Raw genomic sequence first — 25065 nt, 5'->3', positions numbered from 1 at the left:
TCTTAGCAGATGGTGTTTGAGAGTTGCTATTGCCAAAAAAATAATAATCCATCATTCTGCAGCCAACCTGGTGATATGTTTCTCCAAATTCTTTACACAAGCTTCGTCCTTGGAGTACAGACATTCAATCCATCGTAACCTCCATACTTTCCACCTTGGTGAGCTATGCTCCACTGCCATAACCTTCAAGAGCATGGGTCTACCTTCCATGACACAATGAAGCACCAGAGAAGGATCATAGGAGAGGCACGTTCAAGGGCTACCATTCCTGGAATCAATAGGATGACGAACTAATCAACCCAACTTGTAAATGGGACAATCATTTTAAAATCAGTCACTGTCCCAAGTTGGTGACCGTGTTTGACCACTGTGAAAGTCCTGGCATCCCACATCCTGCTTATGATGGGTAATTGTGTCAGATAAATCCACTAAGATGATTCAATCCAGAAGCTCCTACCTGACTCTTTCACTATATTTCCACATTCTGCTCATCTAATGCCCTGACCCAAATCTCCTAGCAACTAACCTAAGCCATTAATCGTTTCCTATTATTATCACTTTTTAAGCCTAGAAATAGAAAATGCCTAAGTCACCAAAACCAAATCCCTCATTTAAGCCCAAAGAAATGAAATAAATTGCCCAGATTACATGACTAGCAATTCTAAGAGCCAAGATTTGAGTTTGAAATCTCTGAATGTGGCACCATCCTTCCTACTTCACCACATTGGCTTATCACTATGCGTGCCATGTGTATGGCATACAAGTCTAACAAACCCAATGCTAATCTCTTTCACTCACTAGCTGTGTGACCCGGGGTAAATCACTTCACTTCTGGCCTCATTTTCTCCATCTGTAAAATGAGCATTTTGGATCAGATGGTCTCTGAGTTTTCTTGCAAGTCTAATGAGTATTAACAATGTGCTAGGTACTGTTTCTCAGAATGCATCATTCTTTGACATCACAGGCATCCAAAGGCCATCTGGGTCTACAAAACCATGCTCTATGCAGAACGAAGGCAATGTCTAGAGGAAATTCTATCAAATAGGCCCATTTCAAAGACCAGCCCTGGAAATTACTAGTATTTTTCTGAGTGGTGGCACTGTGACTCATTTATGGCATCTATTATTTTTATATCCCCAAAATAACTCCTTTCAAAACTGGGCCACATTAGAAAGAGCACTAAGTAATCCACTTTCCAGGCCCCCCACAGGTCGGCCTTACACCTCAGCTCCCTGGTTCCCATGGTGATATGGAAGGCTCTTCTCAGGCACTGACATTCAGGTAGGGACAGCCCAGTGGGACTAACAGGGAAACTCATTTGAACATTTGGATGAAGATGATTCTGTGCCAGAGGAGGGCCTCAGCTTCCAGGGAGTTACTGAGTTACCCCCAAAGAATTAAGGCAGTTAGAGACAAAGAAGAAAAAGGTTGATGGGTTATCTTTGGATCAGAGGCCTTCTTGGTTGACCTTTTGAGTTACCATTTTAAAATCCTGCTTACTGCTGAAAGAACTTATTCTGATTATTTCCAAGTGTTTTGTTGTTTGGTTTTTTCCAGTTGTTTATAATGCTGGCCTGGCCAGTTCTCATCTAATTTCTGCCATTGTCTAAGGAATAAAGTTCAATGTCATGAAACCCCACGTCTGGATTTCCTTCTCTTTAGTGTTATAAATCATACCCTTAGCACTAAAAGGAGGGTAAAATCCTTAGGAGAAGATTATAAAAATGGGTTTGATTTACCCAAGGGATAAGTCACTAAATAAATATATTTGTGGCTTATGTAAATACATCTTAAGCCAGTTTCAGGGGAAAGTGTTTCGCTTACTGAGTTTAATTATAATGTCTTTTGTGATTCAGAAATATGATGAAAAACTGGAGCCACAAGGTCTAACAGAGAAATAAATGAGAATAGGAGCTGTGTTGTATTAACAAAGAGGAGTTGTATTATATGGAGTTAACTCCAGTTCTGGTGGAATTCACTGTGATCTTTTAAAGAAGAGATACACACCCTCAATATCCTTAAGGTCTGCTAATTGTGTTCAAAGTTTGTGACCCATAGCATTAAGTGCCCCTCCCCAAATGTGACTGAAAGTTGTGGAATTGGGCTTGGGGGATGATCAGAGGTTTCTCTATTGAAATAGAAATGGGAGGTCTTAACTATCAATAATGGAAGACAATAAGGACTCCTTGAGACATGGAGTTGAGCAGTAGGGGAATGAGGAGTGCCTTTAACTGAAAATTGTCATGGAGTGTTATAACTGGAAAGAAGTTTAGAGATTAGCTAAAACAAGAAAAACCAAGAGTTAGAGAGATCAAGCATCTTGTCCATGGTCACACAGTAAGCTAGTGGTAGAGATGTGTTTAGAACTCAGGTATCTTGACTTCAGATCCAATGCTCTTCTCACTATACCAGTAAAGGAATATGGTGAACCTCATATATCCAGGTGGAATGGGCCCATGTCAGGAGTGGAATAAGGAATGGAGAGCTAAAAGATGCTACAACTGTCACACAAAGTATTCTTCAACTCACCTTAATGCAGATGCCCCTCAAATCTAAAACTTGATCCCCAACCACAGACTAACAAAATCTCTAAGCTGAAGAGACTTCAGGGGCCACCTGGCCCAACAAATAACAACCCCCTCACTACAATATAACTGGCAGGTGGCCATGCTGCCTTTGGTTGAAGACCTCCAATGATGGGAACATACTACCTCCTCCAGCAGCCCTTTGCCACTTTTGGACAGCTCTAACTCGTAGGCAGTTTAATCTGCATGGGCTGCCATCAAGCCTAAATTTGCTTCCCATAACTCCCAGTCATCATACTCAATTCTAAAGTCTGAAGCCAAGCTAATCCTTTCTCTATACAAGTGGTATCAATCCCAAATAGAAAGAGGGCCACTAAACCCTACATAAGAATTCCTGCAGGCCATATATCAACTTAGAAAACTATATATGTTTACATGTTTCTTTCTTATTAATTTATTTATTTCATCAAATATTTCCCAGTTACATTTTAATCTGGTTCAGGCTACATTCAAGAATATTATAGGCAGTGGAGGCCAGGTAGTACAGCGAGTAAGAGCACTGGCTCCAATGTCGGGATGACCTGGGGATCGAACCCGGGCTCAGACACTTAGCACCACACCCAGAAATAATTGGCCATGTAACCTTGAGCAGGTTACTTAACCCCAATTGCTTTAAAAAAAAAAAAAAGAATATTATAGGCCATATGCAGCCCACAGGCCATGTATCTGACATCTCTGCTCTACATAATAGCCTTCAATATGTGAAGACAACTGCCATGGATACCTCCGCTGTCATCTCTACTTGACAAAATATCAGTTTTCAACCAATCTTCATATGACAAGAATTAGAAGACCATAATTTTTCTCTAGATGATCTCCAGCTTCTCAATAGCTTTCTTAAAACAACTCACAAACATAACTGGACACTATGTTCTATATCAGGGGTGGGGAACCTGTGACCTCGAGGCCACACATGTCCCTCTGGGTCCTCAAGGGCAGCCCTTTGACTAAACCCAAACTTTACAGAATGAATTCCTGTAACAAAAGGATTTGTTCTGTAAAACTTGGACTCAGACAAAAGGTTGACCCCAAGGCCCTAGAAGGCCACTCTGTACCAAGCACTTTATGTCCCCAAAGACAACACCTGCACATAGAAAGACAACAAATGAAACAATCCCTACTCTCTATTGTTCTTCAGCATTCATTCATGTCCAACTCTTCATGACCCATGACCGCAGCATGCCAGAACCTTCTATCTTCCACTATTCTCTAGGAGTTTACATTCTTTTTTTAATTTATTTATTTTATTCTGAACTTAAGAAATAAAACAAGCATTTCCATAATATGGTAGAATAGAAAAAAAAAGATGACAGTGCATGACACCGCAAATCTGTTATGTGCAACTTGCTATTCCTTTTAAATATATAATAAAATTATCATGTAACTTTTTTTTATTTCCCTTTTTCGCTTCCCTCCACCCCTCCATCCTAGAGATGGCTACCATTGTGTGTATGTGTGAGTGTCTATGTGTGTGTGTGTTTGTAAAACCATTCTATATATACTTCTCTTTCTCAGTTCTTTCTCTGGATGCAGATAGGGATTTCCTTCATATGTCTTTTGTAGTTAATTTGGGGTTTCATAATCATCAAAATTACTTAGTCACTCAGAATTGTTCTTAAAACAATATTGTTGTTACCGTATACAACACTCTCTTGGTTCTGCTCATTACATCCTAATGGAGTAGACAGCAAACATAGACAGGATTTATAGAAAGGAAATAAGTTTAGTCAGTAAGGGACAGAGGGCACTAGCAGTTGGGGGAAGGGTGAGAAAAGACTTCTGGTACTTTAGCTGGGTCTTAAAGAAAGAGTATTTCTAGGAGGCATTAAGAAGGGATTGTATTCCAGGCAGGAGAGATCAAGTGCATTGTAGAGGGGTCAGCTTGTCAGTGAGAAGGGACACCTAATTCTCAGAGATGGGGGACATTGAGGGATGATGTCCTGGGGTTTTGAGATGAAAAGGAGAAAAGGGAGTTCATGGCAAATGACCTCAGTTTTCTCAGTAAAATAAGAGGAGCAGACCTCAGCTAAGAAAGTAGGGAGAAGGGGGGACAGCTAGGTAGTGCAGTGAATAGAGCACCAGCCCTGGAGTCAGGAGGACCTGAGTTCAAATTCAGCCTCAGACACTTAACACAAAAACTAGCCGTGTGACCTTGGACAAGTCATTTAACCCCAGTTGCCCTACCTTTCCCCCCTCCCCCAAAAGAAAAAGCAAAAAAATTTTTAAAAAGAAAGTGGGGAGAAGGGAAAGTTGGGAAGATATAAGAGGAAAATTTGAAATAATTTCTATGGGAAGTGAGATAAGGAATCATTTAACAAGAAATAAAAGGATTGCCTTACTGTAATGAGGGCCCAATTGAAATTAGATAATCTGAATTTAGAGTGTGCCCAATTAGAATGGTTGTATGATTTCCTCCAAATTCATTCATCAACAGAGTAGGAATGGAAGAACGAAATGGTGGGAATGGGTCCAGTAAGGGATGGAAGAGAGAGGATAGGGGAGTGAAGGATTATCAAGTCAATGACAGTATAAAGTTGAATGGGATAGAGATCTGGAAGGAAAGAATGTGAAATCAGTAGAGTTATTGGGAGAATAGTAAGAGGTAGAGGAATTAGAGAGATCAAGGTGAGGGTGAAGCATAGGTCTAGAAGCATAGGAAGAGATGGAATAAAGGGAGGGTGTGGTCAGATCAAGAAAAGTCAGAGTTTTTCATTAAGGAAATGGAACGCTTCAGGAGCAGTGTGATTGAGCAGATCACAAGTGGCTGAGAGGAGAATGAGGAGTGGTCCTAATCACTGTGATTTTTCTGAGGCACCCTAAGATTGTGTTAGCCCTCTTAGTCATTATATCACACTATTATCTCGTATTTAGTTCACAGTCTGCTAAAGATCCCTAGACTTTTTTTTTTCAAATGAATTGCTGTCTAGCTATACCTCTCCCCTCTTGTAAAGTCAATTCTTTGAGGTCACTATAAGGTCCTAAAATCTTAGATCTGAAAATGAAAAGAGCGCTACAAGGTCATCTAATGCAACTCATCTATTTTACAGATGAGGAAACTGAGGCCAAGAAGGGTGCCATGATTTGCCCAAGATCACAAAGATCATAAGTGGCAAAGCAGGGATTCAAACTCAAGCCTTCTGACAATTAATCCAGTACTCTTTCTATTTCACTATTTCATCTTTTTATATGCAATCCCTTGAAATTATTTGTTCTCCTTGATTTATACTCCCTGCTCACTACCTCCTGTCCTTCCATTCCCTGCTCCCACCTCACTCTGTAAACCTGCTCTTCATCCTCACAACACACAGTCCCTCCACTGCACTTTGATTTTCCAATCACTTTAATTTTCCCCTCACTTTCCCCTCTTCACAGTCCTGGCTTGCTCATGACCAGCCAGTTCAGCTGCACACTATCTTCCACCCTTAAATCCCTTGCTCTCTTGCTCTCTCTGGATCACTCCCACCATCTGCCTTCCCTATCCATATCCCTGTTCTGCTCACTGAATATGCCCAGTGGAAGTCATACCACCATGGTAACTAAGTCCAACATGCGATCTAACCTCAACTGAGCTCTCACTGCTACATGGTAAAATGCTGATGCTTCCTTCATTGACTCTCTATACCACTTTAATCAGCTGCTATTCCAAACCTTCTCTTCTCTCTTCAAGCCTCCAATGCTTCCTTCACCCTTTCCTTTTCAATACATGTCCTTGCCTTCCATTTTGCTGAGAAAACAGAGGTCATCCTTCATGCGTTTCCTTTTTTCATAACTCCATACCTCTCTATGGTTTCACCCATCATCCCTTTTACTCCAATCTCTGGGGAATATGTAGCCCTTTTCTTTGCCAAGACCATGCCCTTTACTGGTGTCATACAAAGATCACATCTTTTCCCATTTCCAAAGGTTTGTACCTTATATCATTCCCTATCTCCCTTTTAGGTTCAATCTCTCCCTATTTACTGACTCTTTCCCTACTACCTACAAAAATTATCAGGTCTATCCCATCCTGAAAAAAAAACCCACACTTGATCCTTCTCCCACCCCTTATTCTCCCATATTGCTCCTAATTCTTTCTCCTATATATTTCTATCACTATCAAACTCCCAAGAAGAATTATCCACACTCACTGCCTCCATCATATGCTCACTTCTTAATCCTTTGCAATCTATTATTTGGTCCCACCATTCAAATGAAACTGCTCTCTCCATGATAGCCAATGATATCTTGACTGCCTTTCATCAGTCCTCACCCTGATCTCATCCCCACTGCCTTACATTTGTGCAGATCATCTCACATATACTCTACTCTTCTGCCTGTTGAAATCTTTCTCTTCCTTCTAAACAAGCCAGGTTCCATCTCTCCCACGGAGCCTTTCCTCTAAGTAATCCATTGATTCAGAGTTAGAAGAAAACTGAGAGGCCAACATTTACAGTTAAAGAAACTGAGGGCCAGAAAATTAAGTGACTAGCTCAAGGTCACAAAGTTAGTGATAATGTCAGGATTTGAACCCAGATCCTCTGACTCTTAATTGTGTTCTCTTTCCACTGTACCATATTGCTTCTTCACAGTCTCATATCTTTCTCTGTTTTGCCTTTCCTTTCCCTTCCCTCAATTAGACCATAAAGCTCCATGAGAACAGGGACTATGTTGCCTTTCATACTAGCAACCTAGTGAGATTCTCTGCCCTGAACTGCTGATTAATGTCTGTCAAATGAATGAGTAACAATTCCAAGAGCCAAGAAGGCTTAACTACAAAACAGTCGTGATGTGCTCATTGAGAAGCGTGTGGGGAAATCAGGCTAAGAATCAGAACTCGAGAGCACAAGCAGAGAAAGCAGACAAAGAAGAAGCAGGAGTCACTGGCTGAGTTGCAAAGAAAGGAATTTTAATTAAAAGCCAATAGTGGTATATGTAGGACCCAAAGAAAAAAGGTACATATACTCTTTCTGAGCTAAAATTCTGTGATTTTGGTTCCAGATCTATAATCCTTCACACTATGATTAAATTTCATATTTATATCTAGAGCTAACCTGAATGGAGCTACCACCCACAATTTTCTTTGTTTTGTAGAAGTCTCTCATTGCAAACCCCACTAGAAATGTTTGGCCTTTTACCCCACCCCTCCAGAATCAGGAATAGGGATAGAACTCATCAGAAGCTTTCTAGAGGCACAGTCCAGGGGACACAAGCTATTCTGAATGGTCAGGTGGCTCTGAGAAAAATGGCATCCACCTGAGGCCAAGGGTGAACTTGAGGGCCAGACAAGAAAGGATCCACATTCTTTGGGGAGCCAAGGGAAAAAAGAGGCCAGCCTGATCCTTGAGGGTTAGATAGGGATTGGGGAAGGAGTAAAGAAATGGAAATAGGGTGTATTAACTAGAAAAAAAAACAGTGATGGGACAACACACACACACACACACATGTGCTTGCACGTTCAAGCTTTTGGGCTAAAAAAAGGGGGGCTTAATGACTAGAAAGGGAGAGGAGAAGGGGTAGGAAACCTGTGGTCTGAAGGCCACATATGGCTCTCTAGTTCCTCAAGTGTAGTCAGTTTGTATTCAGTCAAAAGGATGCACTTGAGGACCGAGAAGGCCACAGGTTCCCCACCCCTGGATTAGGACATTGAGAAGAAAAAATAGTCACCAGATCCATAGTTCAGTGACTAATGGGAGGAAAGGAAGGGTATGAGACAGAAGGAAATAAGTAAAAAGTTACCAGTTCTACCTATAACCTTTTAGTCTTGCTCTGAGTGTGACTTGATGGACTCAGGCTAGTGACCAAGGGTGTGACAAGTGTTGAAAACTATCTCTTCACCACAGTCCTTTCAAAGTTTTGCTAAGTGGTATTTCAGGATGATTGGCAGGAACCCAAGCTAGCAACCAGACTAATAAAACAACGAAATAAACAATAAAAGTAAAACAACAGAAAAAAGATTGAAAGAACTCAATCAGCAACAGAAACAGCTGTCCTAAAGATTTTTTTTTTAAAGCAATTGGGGTTAAGTAACTTGCTCAAGGTTACATGGCCATTTATTTCTGGGTATGGTGCTGAGTATCTGAGCCCAGATTTGATCCAGGTCATCCTCACACTGGAGCCAGTGCTCTTACTTGCTGAGCCACCTGGCCGCCCCTAAGCAATTGGGGTTAAGTAACTTGCTCAAGGTTACACGGCCAGGTGTTTCTGGGTGGGTGCTAAGTGTCTGAGCCCGGGATTCGATCTCCAGGTCATCCCAACACTGAAGCCAGTGCTCTTAGTCGCTGTGCTACCTGGCCGCCCCCCATCCTAAAGAGTTTTTTTTAAATGCCCAGTGGTTTCTCCAGCTAGCAGAGTATCACTGGTTAGGGCCTGAAAGCACCAAAGAGCAGAAGTATCTACCAAAGCTATGATCTAACTAATGTAGTAGGGACTTATGAGGTCAATTTTTGAGTTGATATTTACCCATGACATATCCCTAAATCAGTGGTTTCAAGGGTACTCTCCTGTTACCAGGCTATATCATGTACCTATCAATAAATATAGCCTTCCCTGCAGGGCCATTCTGTGGGTACTAAGTCAAGTAATACAGAAAGGATAGAAAAATGGTTAAAAGAAGGAAGAAAAAGTCTTTAAAATGAAATTTGCTAAATAGCAAATTTTAAAGTTTTTAAAAGCTTAATTTGATCAGTTTTAAACTGGAGGACAGACCAATCTGTTTCATTGTTGGGACTAGCTAAAAGCTAACAAAACATTTAACTTAGATTAGTCCCTGTCTCACCCTAATTCAACAAATGCCACACGGTGCCACCTTGTTCTTCTAGCAAGCAAACTACTTGTCAGGCACACAATCTCTGCTCTGAATCTCTCTATTATTCACCCATTGTTTGTACTCAGCAGTTGCTCAAATTTGACACAGAATGTGGGGACTTGGCTTGGGCTTTCAGGTTTATTAATTGATTCACATTAGGAATTGTTTCCATTGTCAGTACTATGAGGCACACTTCTTTCCCAATGAGGTCCAATCCATTCAGCCAGCCATGGGAGTCTTTGTATTAAAAATCTGGGTTTGTTTAGTTTTTTTGTTTAGAATGATTGATTCATAGTATAGCTTTACCCAATTCATATATAAATCATCTCAGCATTACCTGAGCTAACTCCAACCACCCCTTCCACTGTGTGCACTGGAAACCCTAATCTATCATCAACCAACTCCCTTCAATCCTGGATCTCTTCCAATCACATGCTTTCAATCTTATAGAATTCACAGAAGCTGACCTCCAGAATATGCCACAAGTGGAAATGGATGATTCCTGCCATCACTCAGCAACCTGTCCTCTGGGGTTTACACCATCCATCTACCCCACTCTGACGAGGTCTCTAGTTTACCAACAGGTTTGCAAAGCACTTCACAGCCATTACCTCCTTTGAGCTTCACAACAACTTTGTCAGATGGGAAACTGAGGCTCAGAGAGATTAAATCATTTACTCAGAGTCACACAGCTGCCACTGTGCACTAAAGCTCACTAGTATTTCCTTTTTTCCCTTCCTCCTCCAAACACTTGAGCATTGACATCTGACATGCCAGTGTACCTAAGGATCCATTGGCCTTGGCATACACCCTATTATTGAATCCTTTGGACTCCTGGGCCCTTCTATTACCCCTATAGCCAAACCCTTCACTGATGGCAGAAACTCTCTCACTTTTCTAGTTGTATTCCTTGGTTCAAAGATTTGTAAAAAATAAATTCTTACTCAATATGAGGTTTTCATTTTGTTAATTTCTTCTACATACTTTGCCATTCCTTCAAAGTCTTTTTTTTCTGAATTGCCATTCATCTTTGGTGAAGCATGGTGAACCATGGGTGTCTCACAGGAGAGACCCTAGATTTAGAAGGGGAAGGAACCTCAGAGGCCATCAAGTAGGACCCCCTCATTTTACAAACAAGGAAACTGAGATTGAGGGGGTTTTAAGCTAGAGTCTAAGAATTTGATTGTTGCTTTTTAAAAATATTTTGATAAGCTAATTTCAATATAATTAGATTCTTTTGTAATAATGTGTATTTTTTTTCATGTATTTAAAACATTATCCTGAGAAGGGTCAATATTGCCAAAGACTGCCTATCACGTGCTTTTAATCTTTTGGAACTCTCAGAAGTTGACCCTCAGAATATGCCATCATTCTGATCACCCTCTCTAGTAATGGCTTCTTCTCTTGTGCCACCTGACATAGCAGGCCACGAGGAAATGGATGACTCCTACCACCACTCAGCAATCTCTCCTCTGGGGTTTACACCATCTGTCTATCCCACTCTGACTAGGTAGAGTCCCAGGTTTGCAAAACAAAATGAATGACCAAAAATAAAGGTTAAAAACCCCTAAGAGAGGTTAAGTGACTTGCCCAGAGTAATCCAGCTAGTAAGTGTCTGAGGCAAGATTTGAACAACTGCCCCTTGGTGTCCTCTTGTCATTTGGAGAAATTGAGGGTACCTAGAGTAAAGAAGAGAAGACTGGGATGGGGGTGGGGGAGAGTGGAGATACATATGTCTGCAAGTATTTGAAGACTGTCATATGGAAGAGGGATTCAACTTGTTCTAATTGGCCCCAGAGGATGGAATTGGGGTCAGTGCACAGAAGATGCAAAAAGGCAAATAGGATTTTACATAATGATGAACTTCCTAACAATTAGAGCTACCCCAAAGCACAATGGGCCAGCCATCTTAGGAAACAGACATTATCTTGAAGCCCTTCCCCATGATTACTGTCATTCTCCTGATGCTCTCTAGGTTACCAATAGGTTCCCTAAAATATAGCACCAAAACTAAATACAATACTCTGAGTGTTAAGGGTAGAGTACAGTGGGACCAGCACCTCCTTAGTCCTAGACACTGTGCCATATGTTAACTTTTGGGCTATATTATACTTGCAGGCTACTCAAACTGCCAGATCTTTTTCAGATGAGCTGCTGTGTAGACATGCCTCCTCCAGTCTGGTATTTATGAACTCAATTATTTTAGCCTATATGTAAGACTTTATATTTATCCCCCCACCATATAAATTTCATTTTAAGGGATGATGTAGTATATAAAAAAGCCCTGGACTCAAGTCCTGTCTCCAACACATACTTGTTATGTGATCATGATAAAATCACTTAAGTTCCCATAAAATTTCTAACACTATGAATTTCAGATCATCATTAATGGAAGGAGTTTCCACAATTGGAGTTCCCAACACTAATAACTACATAGAACTCCAGCTCTTGCTTCCCCCAAAAAAATTATTTTTCATCTTACTAGATTTAGCCCGGTATTCTAACATGTCAAGATATTTTTGAATCTCATTGAAAGGGAGTGGAAACAGCATTGAATCTAGAGCCAGAAGATCTGGAATCAGATCCTGCCTCTGACAATTTACTTCCTGTGTGACCTTGGACAAATCATTTTATCTCTCTGGGCCTCAGTTTCCCCAAGTGTAGAATGAGAACCTGGACCAGTTCCTTCCAGCTCTCAATTGTTAATCCCAAGATGCTGTGAATCTTACCCTATTATTCCATATGTCATCTATCCTTTCCAACTTTGAGCCATTTGCAAATCTGAAAAATATCTAGCTATTCCTTGATACAAGTTATTGATCATAGGAACAAATCAGGAGGCCTGGAGGCACTCCAGGATGGAGACTTCCTTCCAAGTCAACACAAAGAACCATTAGTGACTACTCTTTTTTTTTTTTTTTTTTCTTTTTGGAGGGCATTTGAGGTGACTTGCCCAAGGTCACACAGCTAGTTTTTGTGTTGTGTCTGAGGCTGGGTTTGAACTCAGGTCCTCCTGACTCCAGGGGCAGGTGCTCTATTCACTGTGCCACCTAGCAGCCCCAAGTGACTACTCTTGGTGTAGTTTCTTTGCGTACCTTCCAAACAGTTCCAAATATAGTTAACTGAGCAATCATCTAGCCCACATCTTCTTCAAAATAATAAAATAAGAAACCATCAAATGCTTCACTAAAATCTGGTTAAACCAAATCCATAGCATTCCTCTGATCTGTCCTGCCAAGAACCCTGACCAAAAACCAAAAAAAAAAAAATGAGGGTAGTCATTTGGCGGTAGGTTAGGTGGCACAATGGATAAAGTATTGAGTCAGGAATTAAAAAGATCTAAGTTCAAATCTAGCCTCAGACACTTACTACCTGTGTGATCCTAGGCAAGTCATTTAACCTGTATGCCTCACTTTCCTCCAATGTAAAACAGGGATAATAGCAACTATCTCCCAGGATTATTGTGAGGATGAAATAAGATAACATGGGTAAAGCACTTAGTGCCTGCCACATATTGTTAATACATGTTGTTGTTGCTATTGTTGAACCATCCCTAGCTTCCTCCTTCGTCCTCATTCCCTAGGGGACTTCTCCATTCTGAAGCTGCATTGTCCCCATCTCTGAGGACTTGAGAGATCCATTGATTAACATCACCTTTTAAAGTCTATCCAGGAATCTGTTTATTCTACTCAGAACTTAGTCGTTGCTTAGACCTGGAGTTGCTTCCTAGTGTTTTGGGTTTATTTTTATTTTTATTCCCGAAGTTTTCTTTTTCCCAGTACTTTGCCAGGAATCAAAGCCAAACCCACTAGCCTAAAGTTTTTTTAAATTCCATTCTCTTTTTTTAATGAAAATTGGGACATTTGCCTTATTTCCATCCTGAAGTACCTTTCCAACTCTCCACTATCTTTCAAAGATCCCTGGCACCGGCTCAGCACTCACATCTGTCAGTTCTTTCAATGCCTTAGGATATGGTTAATCTGGGCCTGGTAATTTAAACTCATCAAAGGTAGCCAGGCATCCTCCTACCATCTCCCCACTGATCTTGGGTATGAACTCCGTATTGGTCATTTCCATTCTATCTCAGCCAGTCCAAAGATGATTCTTCTTGGCCTCTAGCTGTTAGCACAGGGCTTGGCACAAAATAAGCATTTAATAAATGTTGACTTGACACACACAAATAAACATTTTAAAAAGCAAAAGTTAAACTGTTCTGCCCTATCATTGCCTCTGCTTCCTATCACCCTGTGAAGCCTGTGTAGTGGTCCCCTTTCTTCCTTGATTCTCTTTTCCTCAGCATAGCTTTTAAAACAACACTAACAACCTTTGTTTATTGTCCTTAACTTTACCCTCCAGCCTCAACTCATTTGGAATTTAACCACCCCCAACACTATTCTTAGGAAACTGCCATGTTTTTGTACCCCTTCTCCGTGACCTACCCTTGCTTCTATCTTCTATACACAACTTTTTTTCAAAAAAAAAAAAGCTAAGTTGATTTAAAAGACTTAAGAACTTTGATCAATGCCAAGATCAATCATGATTCCAAAGGGCCTGATGGTGAAGCATGCAGCCCACCTCTTGAGAGAAAGCTAATGGACTCAAGGTGTAGAGTGAGACACACATTTTTGGACATGGCCACTGTAAGGATTTGTTTTGGTTAATTGTTACAAAATTTTGTTTTTCTTTTTTTATGAAGAGTGGCAGAATTGAGAAGGAGAGGGGAGCTAGGGATAAAGCTACCAAAAATATTTTTTTTAAATAAGAAAAGTAGGACATTGAGGCATTTTTTTAACTGTACAAAATAGAACAGAAAGAATCAAATGCTTGGAAAGAAGGGCAAACTACACATGAGATCCACAGTTTCACATACAATCTTCTTTTTCTGTTCTTTTGTGATATGGAAGCGCTCATTTAAGAATTTTAAAAAACAACCACAACCAAAAAAGGGTTAAAAACACCTCTAATTTGGTTGATATATGTATCTATATTGAACTTTTTAGACAATTCGCCACACCCTTTACCTCTCCATAGGTATTGTTTCTCTTTGTCCCTCTAGAATTTCATTCTCAAGAGCTTGCAATCCTTTCTGGTTTGATTTTCCTTGTAGAATCTTAGCCCATGGGGTCCTACTTACTCCTTCTTTGAAGACTTTGGAGTCTACTCCCCCAAATCTAGGGTGCCACAATAATGCAAATGAAAACACTAAAAGACAGCCACACTGATTAAATGTAATGATTAATCTCAATTCTGAAGAACAGAGAAAGACAATTCCCTCTTCTGGGCAGAGAGAATGGGTCTACCGATGAAGAATGTAGTTTACATTGTCAGCAACAGTCTCTGTGTCAATCCACCCCAGCAATCATTTCCTCTTTGTTGATGAAAATCAGATCTAGAACAATAGTTTCCTCTCATTAGATCCTCCACCTTTTGAAGGAATAAATTATCATGACGTCAAGTCAAGAAATGTTTATGAGGTGTTCTGTTTTAGGCATAGGGAGAGGTCCAGAAGACTGGAGGCAATAGAAGTCCCTCCGCCGTGACAAGAAGCCTCTGTCAAGGTTTATGATCTGTTTCCTAAACTCCTCATCCGTTTCTTCATTCTGTCCATAGAATGGTCTGTAGTACACAGTGTGGTGGCAATATCTTTGCTGATTTTGCCCAAATGCCCTCCACCATGCTTCTCCCCTCTGGTACCCAGAGTGTTTCACAAAAGTGTATTTTCTTACTAAGCAATGCTTCTACACATACACACATATATACACCCACTACAGGTGTATTTTTGTCTACTCTGTTCCTTTCAAACCAAATATACATGTCCAGAGGGATAGACCAGTCCTGGGTCTCATTCCACTAAGTCTCAGTCATAACAATAAAGTCAAATTAACCTCCTTGGACTAGTATATCTAGTTCCTTGCACATTACCCATATTTTCTATACCTGTACATAGACTCTGAGGTCATGGGTTCTTATTGCTTGTTTCTTTCTTGCCTTTTGTCTCTTGTAAATTTCTGGCCAGCATTATTTCTGTTCTTCCTACATTAGAACTGCTGTCAGTGGTCTCTTCCTTTTCAGTTCAAAACTCTTCTGATTTGATTTGTAAGATATCAATTGGATTAGCTTTTACCAGCCCTTATTAGGCATACTCCAAATATGGATAGGAGCCTATGAGATTTCTCCAATTTAAGCTGTGTCCAAGAAATTCAAATCCAGTTCTTGGATACCATCTTCTTTACCAGTTTTCACTTCCCAAGTCAACTTTACGCTTTGTAGCAGCAACCACACTGACATACCCAGGATGGCTGCTAGCACAGGTTCTTAGATCTGTTTTACTAGGAAAGATAACTATTTAAGGAGTCAACAATCTTTTTTTTAATTACATTCACTAGTTCAGGGGAAAAATCAGCACCCTGAACTTCAGAGAAAATATAAACAGAGAAAATACAAGAAGAAAAATAAAGATCAACAGATAGGACTTCTTACTGTATGAGAAATTAGCACAGATTAACAGACAGATCCAACTGTCTGACCAAGGCAATACATACATAGTTAGCAGAGAGAGAAGCACAAACATCTGGGTTTTTCAAAGTGGAGGGAGGGTCCTTAATGGCTACCCAGAGTCTCATCTGGTCAAATCACAAGAACACTCTTCCAATGAGTGAGCCCCAAAGCAAAATGCTAACCTCAGAGTATATATACCCTTTTTAGAGCCAGAGGGCATCACAACCCTCATGACTCAGTGCCTGATTAGAAATTAACAAAAGGTGTGAAAGCCTTCCTACAAGCAAACCTCCCCTAATCAAGCTTCCCTTAATGAGCTCCACATAAGGCCTATTACTGAGCACAGAAGATCTCAAATCCCATTAACATTACTCTCTTTTGAAACCCTTGCCTTTAACTGGCAATGGTCATGAAAACACTGTTTCCTTAAAGCATTTAGCGTAGTGCCTGGTACATAGCAGGCTTGTTTCCTTGTTTCCTTCCTTCCTTCCTTCCTTTCTTCCTTCCTTCCTTCCTTCCTTCCTTCCTTCCTTCCTTCTTCCTTCCTTCCTTTCTTTCTTCCTTTCTTTCTTCCTTCATTCCTCCCTTCCTTCCTAAAGTCTTCAGTGCTTACCCAACACTTCATAATCTTTGCCAGTATATTCTAGGTTTCTTCTGTCAGTGCCCAAGTGAATCACCAGTGGTTGGTGGTAGTCATCTGGTTTGACATCTCCTATAAGGTTCTTTCTCACATTCCAGATACAAGTTGTGTCCAAGCTGGGGGATAGAGGGGATTGAGGGGTCAGGGAAGAGATACACTAGATCTGCCTAACCTCACTAACAACTTGACTAATAATAATAATGACTAGGGTGGCTAGGTGGCACAGTGAATAGAGCACCAGCCCTGGAGTCAGGAGGACCTGAGTTCAAATCTGGCCTCAGACACTTAACACTTACTAGCTGTGTGACCTTGGGCAAGACACTTAACCCCAACTGCCCTCCAAAAAGCAAAATAATAGTAATAATAATGACCAGCCCTTGTATAGTGTTTTCAAGTTGGTAAAACACTTTTTATATTACATTATTTTGTCCACACAGCAACCCTGAGAGGTAGGTGCTGTTACAGCCTACAAATGAGGAAACTGTGTCATACCAATGTCCAGTGACTTGCCCAGCACCTCACAGTAAGGATTTGAGAAAGATCTGAACTCAAGACTTGCTGACTTCTGGTCCACAACTCTATCCACTGTGTCACCTAGCTTTCTCAGTGATCTTTAATAGGATGTTCATAACCACCATTATTTATCTCTTCTACTTCTGACCCTTACAGGATGGGTGTCTTACCATCCCTGGGTTCCACCTTCATCCTCATTCCCTAGGGGACTTCATTTACCAGATGACTCCCGTGGATAATTGGTAGGAAGACAACCTAATATTTCCTCCTCAGCAACCCTAGTTCTCTCCCCTGCAATAAGAATTGTATTATCTATTAATTAGCTCAAAGCATTCAATGCCTTTCTTCTTCCTTTCCTTAACTCTGCTTCTCATGTTCTATCTGCCCTCCAATCCCCCATATAGGTCAACATCTCCCTCTACCTCTGCAGGTACATTTTGTTTTTTGTTTTCACACTGAAGAGCTCTTGTTTTATTCCATTATTTAATTATTTGTTTGTCTGTTTTTAAGGAATGCTTCCTTCTCCCTGACAACGCAGAGACTAAAGAAGAGCCTTCCTCATAGCTCTTTGTTTTCCCTTATAAGAAGACCATCAGCCAGGGCTGCCAGGTGGCGCAGTGAGGAAGAGCGGCAGCCCCAGCATCAGGAAACCCGGGATCAGTTCTGGCCTCAGATACTTGGCATCCTCACAAAATAACTGGCCATGTAACCTTGAGCAAGTTACTTAACCCCAATTGCTTTAAAAAAAAGAAGAAGAAGAAGAGCATCAGCCTGCACCTTGAGCTTAGACAACAGTTATTTGGCCACAGCACAATTTGTATTTCCTCTCTATGTGAGCACCACAAAATTCTCCCCACTCTCCACACGGGCTGTCAGTGAGTGCCTTGGCTTTTGGTTATCCTCGCTATTAGCATCCCAGAGACCACATCACTTCTCCACTCAAAAACTCTTCAGCGGCTTCCTAGTGTCTTTAGCATAAAATTCTAACTCTTTAGAACAGCATTCAGAGTCCTCCACAATTTGGCTCCAACATATATTTCCAGTCTTCTTTTTCCTATGACTCTCTTTTGTATACTTAACAATCCTACCAAGCCAGACTGCTAACTACTCCCTATATGGACTCATAATCTCCCACTCCTGCACATTCAAACCAGCTGTTCCCCATGCCAAGAATACAATTCTTCTTCAGTTCTACTTTTCACAATCTTTTTTATCCTTCAAAGGTCAACTTAGATGCTCCTTCCTCTGTGATGCTTTCCTTTATTTTCTGCTTCTCCTGATCTCTTTCTTGCCCCAATATTTCCTACCTTGTTTATAGTTATCTATGCATGCATTGCATAATAATAGAACATAAGTTCCTTGTGGAAATAGGCTTTTATTCTTTTCTTTGTACTCCTAATACCTAGCACAGTGCCTTGCACATAAAAGGATGAATTTTATTTTTGTTTTAATTTTATTATAATTTTTTAATTTATTTTTTATATAAACACCTAAAGATTTCCAGCCACAAAACAGAATCCAAAAAGAGGATCATACTTAAAACCTAATATCCATTTCATACCACTTATTTTAATAATTGTTGACCAACCATTCTCGAGAGCAATTTGGAGCTATACCCAAGGACTATAAAATTGTTCATACCCTTTGATCCAGCAATACCATGGCTAGGTCTATATCCCAGAGACAGCAAAAAGAGAAAGGACCTACTTGTACAAAAATATTTATAGCAGCTGTTTTTGTGGTGACTAAGAATTGGAAATCAAAGGGATGCCCATCAATTGGTGAATGTTTAAACAAGTTGTGACATATGATTGTGATGGAACATCTTTTTGCCTATAAAAATATCAAGCAGGATGATTTCAGAAAAACCTGGAAAGACTTACATGAACTGATACAAAGAGAAGTGAGCAGAACCAGGAGATTGTTGCATACAATAAGAGCAATATTATACGATGAAGAACTATGAATGACTTAGCTATTTTCAGCAATGCAATGATCCAAGACAATCCCAAAGTACTAATGATAAAGCATACTATCTATCCTCAGAGGAAGAACTGATTCTGTTTGAATACAGACTGAAACATGCTATTTTCACTTTCTTTCAGATTTTTTTATTCTAGTCTTCTTGTACAAAATGACTAATATGGAAGTGTTGTATATGATTGCACATGTATAATCTATATCTGATTGCTTACTGTCCCAGAGAGGGGGGAGAGGAAGGAAAGACAGAGGGAGGGATAGAATTTATAACTCAAAACTTTTTTTAAAATGTTAAAATTTTGTTTTAACATGTAATTGGAGGAAAATATTATATATTTTTAAATAAATGACTATTGAATTGACTCCATAACCAACTCCATATTGAAAAACTTTCCAGTTGGGTAGAAAAAAGGAATGCTGGTAAATGTTTAACAATCTACTTTCCAGAGAAAAAAAATTACTCCTCAGGCCCCGAATTGTAGATTTTGCTGATTTCTGAGGTATACATGTTCACACTAAAGATTTAACAATTAGGAGTCCATTAGAGCTGACTCCAGCCCCCTCCCATGTAGAATCTCCCAGAATTTCCACCCCACTAGCAGAGCTTTAAAGAACCTTCAATTACACCTCCATTCCAAATTAACTGTAGAAGTAGAATTTGAATGAAGGAGGGTAGAATACTTAGTATATAACTTTGATCATCAGTGAGTTTTACTTCTGATCTGAGACCAAGTATAGTGTAGTCGGTGGAAATACTACTGGATTTGAACTCAGAGAGTCTGAGTTCTTACTTACCCCAATTCAGCCACTGCCTTGCTATGAGACTTTGTGTCGGGCACTTGACTATTCTAGGCCTCTGTCTATAAATGAGACATAGTAGCTTCTCTGTATAGGATGTATGTAAAATGAAGGGTTGGACTATGATCTCATGAATGAAGTTCATGTAGGTTTTTTCTCATAAAGGATAACTTTAAAAAAAACTAGAACTATATGGCTACAAAGCACTTCAATGTAGTAACTCATCTGATCCTTAAAGAAACCTTATAGGCTGGATAATACAAGTATTAATATCCCCATTTCTCAAACAAGGAAATTGAAAGCTGTTGTTCAATCATGTTTGACTTTTGGTGACCTCATTTGGGGTTTTCTTGGCAGAGATACTGGGATGGTTTGCTATTTCCTTCTCCAGATCATTTTACAGATGAGGAAACTGAGGCAAGCTGGATTAAGTGACTTGCCCAGGGTCACAGGGCTAGTAGGTGTCTGAGGCTGGATTTGAACTCATCTTCCTGACTCCAGTCCTGGCACTCTATCCACTATGCCACCTAGCTGCCCCAACTGAGAGTAATGGAGGTTAGAGGATTTGCCTAAGATCACTGAAACAATAAACGGCAGAGCCAGAAACCAAAACTCAAGCCTCCTGACTTCAAGGCTGGAGCAGTTCTGTGACATCTCATCCAATTATTCACCCCAAGCATCCTGCCATCTGCCCTGCCTCTGCCCCCTTCTCCCCACCTCAAATGGCATCCTCCAGGCCAGACCTTCAAGGACTATGCCTCTTCCACATTCTCAGTTTTGGAATACTGCCCTGAACTGTCCCAGTTGGTGAGTGAATGAGGGCAAACTCACCTGATTCATTATACCTAGTCCCAGACCATGCTTCATAAGCCCATTCAGCCCTCCACCTCTACCATCTTGCTATCTGCCTGCAATAACCCCACCTCATCCCCTGCTTTTCATCTTTTGACCTGGAAACCAATCATATCAATATTGCCACTGCTTCAAGGAAAGGCATGACAACAGACTCCAAAGGCTCCACTCACCTCAGACCAAAACTTGGGACAATTCCAGGTCTCTACTTCCCTAAAGGGGTTGTCCCTTCATTATAATGTAATGAAATGTAATGTAAAAAAGCTACATTATAATGTAAGCTCCTTGAAGGGAGGGACTTTCTCACGTTTATATTTGTATCCACAACACCTAGCACAAAGTAGGTACTTAATAGAATAAATGTATTTTTTTATTTCATTTACTTATATTGCTTTTCAGTGAATATGTTTGCTATGGTGATTGAAACCCCCTTTTAAAAGTATCTTCTTCTCTGGTTTGATGGGCAAATAAGCAAATATGTGAATGATCTATAATTTTCTCAATGTGGAAAACTCTCAGTATGAAAACTCCTTTCATTAATACTGATCACAATGCCTCTGTAATTTAGCCAAGTTTCAGAACTTGGGGGTAGGTAGGTGATGCAGTGAATAGAGCACTGGGCCTGGAGTCAAGAAGACTCATCTTCCTGAGTTCAAATCTGGTCTCAGAAATTAGATGTATGACTCTTGGGAAAGTCATTTCACCCTGATTGCCTCAGTTTCCTCATCTATAAAATGAGCTGAAGAAAGAAATGGCGAAATACTCTAGTATCTCTGCCAAGAAAGCCCCAAATGGGGTCACAAAGAGTCAGACATGACTGAACAACAACAAAAGTTTTAGAAAGTTGCTTGAAGCAAGGTTACCTAGGGTCACATACCTAATAAGTGTCAGAGACAGGATTCGAACCCAGGTCTTCCTGACCATCCAGTATACTATCCTGCCCCTCTCTTGGTTTTGATAAGAATGGATTAAAGGGGAAAATCAACAAAGGTAATCAATTAGAAAGCACTTGTTAATCGCTGTCCACATAACAATAGCAGGGACATTTATAAAGCACTTTACAAACATGATTTCATTTATACTCACAAGTCAAACTTAGGAAATAGATGTTATTATTATGCTACATAGAGTCTACATATAGAGAGTTATGCAGGTACTCTTCGGGGTTTTAGAGATGAAGGTTAATTTCTTTGGCACGTATGCTAAAGAGTTAATCATTTTCCAGGTAAAGTGAATAAATATTACACATTCCTCCAAATCAACAAAAAGGAGCTAACTCCCTGCCTCTTCTCTGATGGCATCAGTTACAGGCTTACAATAGAATGGGTGTGTCTATCACTTAGGAGGCCTTATTTGCTTGATATCATAGAATCATTCTCATTGCTGAAAAACTCCATATGTGGCAGGCTTGCTTATCATTCTCATTAAGAAGAAACTGGAGGCGTTTTCTCCTTAAACTATTCCTTGATTTTCAGAGTAATGAAGACCTCCGACAAAGCTGGAGAGACAACATAGGAGACAGAAGGGAAAAAGAAAACTTTTCTTAAAAAAAATTTTTTTTTAATTCTTTTCTCCTGTGGCTAGATTTTTTTTTTTCACTGCTTTTCTTTGAATTGGGCTCATTTTGTCTGTTGCTTCTCTCATTTCCAGGCATCTGGCTCCACTGTCACTGAACATGAGTCCAGAGGCACAGCAGAATCCATTCACTGAAGTACAAATGTTGTCCCACTTCAGGCAGAAGTTCCAGTTTACAAGGCCATGTTAAGAGGAGCCTTGCATAATCAGAATGACTAAGTCTGTTATCAGAGAGGAGTGCATATACATTCTGACAAGTGCAAATAAAACTCATGAAAAATGAATTTTTCTTAAATGACACAGGATCTTATCTTCAGTGAACATGAAAAGGGGAAAAGCAGCCAAGGTCCTGGGCCTCCAAAAAGCTGCGTAGCTAGGATGATGACCATTCCTAGAGTCCTACCTCATTGCCCCTCATTTAGCAAGACGGAAAGCCTGGTATACTAGGTTTGAATCCTTCCTTCATTACTTGTTATCAATATAGCCTTAAGAAGCAAGTCATTAACCCCTCTGAACTGAAGTCATCATCAAATGATCATAAAAAGAACAGCTAGCATTAGCTGGGTGGTCCAGTGAATAGACCATCAGATCTGGAGTGAGGAAGATACATCTTTCTGCATTCAAATCCAGGTTCAGACACTTACTAGCTGTGTGACCCTGGGCAAGTCACTTAACCTTGTTTACCTCAGTTTCCTCATCTGTAAAATGAGCTGGAAAAGGAAATGGCAAACCACTCCAATATCTTTGCCAAAAAAAACCCTAAATGAGGTCATGAAGAGTCAGACATGACTGAAACAACTCAACAGCAGCAGCATTTAGATAATGCTTTAAGGATTACAAAGCATTTTACATATGTTATCACATATGATCTTCACAGCAACCTGGCTGGATGAACACTATTTTTATCCCCATTTTACAGATAAGAAAGCTGAGGATAAAAAAAGGTTAAGTGATTTGCCCAGCATCACCCACTTAATGTCTGAGGCAGGATTTGAACTTATATCTTCCCAACTCCAAGTCCAGCACTCTATTCACTGTGCCACCTAACTAAGTTAGCTATAAAATTAGCATGATAATGTCTGTCACTGTGCCATCCACACAGAGTTCTTGAGAATAATCAATGAGATCACATACACAAAAGACTACACACAGCTCAAAATAAATATAAAATATTATTAGAAAGAGGCCCATTGTATTTTACATAAGTTAAAAGGTAAGCTCCATGAGGGCAGGGTCTGTGTGGTATCAATGCAATTCAACAAACATTTACTAAACACTTTCTGTGTGGAAGGAATTTTTGTAGGATCTGGGGGTACAAAGGTGAAAAAAGGACAAAGACCCTCCCTTGCCCTCAGAGGGTTTATAGTCACCTCAAGGGGCTGGAGGATGTTGTGGCAGGAAAAGAAAGAGACTTGGAACATATCCACAACGAGGTATAGTGTGAAAGGGACAAGGGAGAGATCCAGACAAAGTATTCTAGGAAATTCTGAGGGAAAAGATACTTTCCACCAGACAGTAAGGAAGTCAGATGTCTGCTTCTTTCATGAAGAACCAGAACTTTAACTGAGCCTCAAAGACAAAGTCATAGAGTATTTCAAGAAGTGGAGATGAAGAGAAAGTGTATTTCAGGCCAGGGGATAGAGAGCCTGTGTTAAGGTATGACATTGGGACAGGACAGAAAGAGATGGAGAGACAATTGATGTTGTTCACTTTCAAGGTAGAGTGAATGACAAGGAGTATTGATGGGGGGGGGGGGAATAGAGATTGGAGCCTGACTCTGGAGGACATCCAAAAAATGCATCACATTTCCAGCAATAATGATGATTTGGATGAAGGAATCCTGAATATTCGAGGGATTCCTTCTCTTGTTCCTTGTTAGCCAAAAAAAGAGATATTAATGTGCTGAAGAAAAAGTACTCAGCATAGTGCTAAGCACACAGAAAATCATGTAATCACAGATCATTTAAATGCTCACAAATGTTTACAAATCTCTTTTACAAAAATCTCACTTGAGCCTCATAACGATTCTGGGAGAGAGGTGATATTATTCCCATTTTACAGATAAGGCAAACAGAGGTTAAGTGACTTTCTCAAGGTCACACAGCTACTAAGTGTCCATAGCAAGATTTGAACTCTGGTCTTTCTGACTCTAACTCTAGAGCTCTATCCCCCTATGACCATGTATCTCCTTATCTAGAGGAACAGGTACCATAGAGGTTACTCTATCCAAGTAACTTATTTTATAGATGATGACACTGAGGTCTAGCGGCTAAGAGACTTGACCAAGTTCACATGGCTAATAAGCAGGAGAGGCAGAATTCAAACTCAGATCCTATGACTTCAATGTTCAGTCTTTTTTACACAGTACCATCACCCTGTCATGGAAAGCTTAATAAATATTTGTTAAATAAAATGTTTTGTTAAATAAAATGTTTGTTAAATAAAATATTTTTATTTATTGTATTAAAACATTTTATTTTATTTATTTTATTAAAATATTTTAAATAAAATATTATTAAAAATTAATGTTAAATAAAATGTTTTGTTAAATAAAAGAATGACTTTTGATAAGGTGAAAGAACACAAAGTTTAAGATAATTTCAGAGTCCTGGATTCATTCTCCAAGAAAGTGGGTACAAGAACATGGAGGCACACATAGCTACTCACATTTTTTATTTTCCTAAAATGTCATACTGACTTATCAGATATGGCTCATTAGTATGTAGGCATAAATGCAACTTTACTAAAAACAAACAAAACTTTCACCCTTCACAAGCCTCACCCTGTCCCTCCCACACACACACACACACACACACACACACACACACACACACACACAC

At 40.0% G+C, this 25065-nt stretch overlaps 1 protein-coding gene across 1 annotated transcript in view; it reads right to left on the bottom strand.

Moving 5' to 3' along the window:
- LOC138141741 (calpain-8-like) overlaps positions 1-25065 on the bottom strand; it is a 107950-nt gene that overhangs the window by 71996 nt on the left and 10889 nt on the right. The gene's annotated exons all lie outside the window — the stretch shown is intronic.

The sequence above is a fragment of the Petaurus breviceps genome, unplaced genomic scaffold (genome assembly GCF_028583685.1).
Source record: "Petaurus breviceps papuanus isolate PSGF00001 unplaced genomic scaffold, PetGlider_PUasm1.0 90466, whole genome shotgun sequence".
Classification (NCBI taxonomy): domain Eukaryota; kingdom Metazoa; phylum Chordata; class Mammalia; order Diprotodontia; family Petauridae; genus Petaurus; species Petaurus breviceps.
This window is presented reverse-complemented; position numbering and strand designations above follow the sequence as displayed.